Below are 1,568 nucleotides of genomic sequence, written 5' to 3'. Positions count from 1 at the left end.
GAAAATGATCCTTCCTGGTGGCTGTGTTGAGCCTTCTGTAGTCAATACATATACACCACCCTATAATTGTTCTTGTAGGAACCAGTTCATTCTTTCCATTATGAACCATTGTTATGCCTCCCTTCTTGGGGACAACGTGAACAAGGCTCACCCAGGGGCTATCAGAAATAGGATAAATAATCCCAGCCTCTAGTAACTTAGTGACCTCTTTCTGCACCACCTCCTTCATGGCTGGATTTAGCCGCCTTTGTGGTTGAACCACTGGCTTAGCATCATCCTCCAATAGGATCTTGTGCATGCATCTTGCTGGGCTAATTCCCTTAAGATCACTTATGGACCAATGGTGCACGAAATTGTGATCATCAATGGCGCCATCAACATGGTACGCACAATTGTAATCTCAACTCTTTATCACAACTTCGCACAACTAACCAGCAAGTGCACTGGGTCATCCAAGTAATAAACCTTACGCAAGTAAGGGTCGATCCCACGGAGATTGTTGGTATGAAGCAAGCTATGGTCATCTTGTAAATCTTAGTCAGGAAAACTCAAATGGTTATGAATGATGAATAAAACATAAAGATAAAGATAGAGATACTTATGTAATTCATTGGTAGGAATTTCGAATAAGCGTATGAAGATGCTTTGTCCCTTCCGTCTCTCTGCTTTCCTACTGTCTTCATCCAATCCTTCTTACTCCTTTCCATGGCAAGCTGTATGTTGGGCATCACCGTTGTCAGTGGCTACAATCCTGTCCTTTCAGTGAAAATGTTCAACGCACCCTGTCACGGCATGGCTATTCATCTGTCGGTTCTCAATCAGGTTGGAGTAGAATCCAGTGATTCTTTTGCGTCTGTCACTAACGCCCAGCCTTCAGGAGTTTGAAGCTCGTCACAGTCATTCAATCATTGAATCCTACTCAGAATACCACAGACAAGGTTTAGACCTTCCGGATTCTCTTGAATGCCGCCATCAATTCTAGCTTATACCACGAAGATTCCAATTAAGGGATCCAAGAGATATCAACTTAATCTAAAGTAGAACGGAGGTGATTGACAGTCACACGTTCATAGGTGAGAATGATGATGAGTGTCACGGATCATCACATTCATCAAGTTGAAGAACAAGTGATATCTTAGAACAAGAACAAGCTGAATTGAATAGAAGAACAATAGTAATTGCATTAATACTCGAGGTACAGCAGAGCTCCACACCTTAATCTATGGTGTGTAGAAACTCCACCGTTGAAAATACATAAGAACAAGGTCTAGGCATGGCCGTGAGGCCAGCCTCCCAATGATCTAAGATAGCATAAGAATAAAGATAGCTACCAAGATCTGATCTAAGAACTAGATGTCCAAAGATGAAAATACAATAGTAAAAGGTCCTATATATAGAGAACTAGTAGTCTAGGGTTTACAAATAATGAGTAAATGACATAAAAATCCACTTTTGGGCCCACTTGGTGTGTGCTTGGGCTGAGCATTGAAGCATTTTCGTGTAGAGACTCTTCTTGGAGTTAAACGCCAGCTTTTGTGCCAGTTTGGGCGTTTAACTCCCATTCTTGT

This window comes from Arachis hypogaea, chromosome 4 (genome assembly GCF_003086295.3).
Source record: "Arachis hypogaea cultivar Tifrunner chromosome 4, arahy.Tifrunner.gnm2.J5K5, whole genome shotgun sequence".
NCBI lineage: Eukaryota > Viridiplantae > Streptophyta > Magnoliopsida > Fabales > Fabaceae > Arachis > Arachis hypogaea.
The sequence above is the reverse complement of the archived record's forward strand: the minus strand, read 5'-3'. Positions refer to the sequence as shown.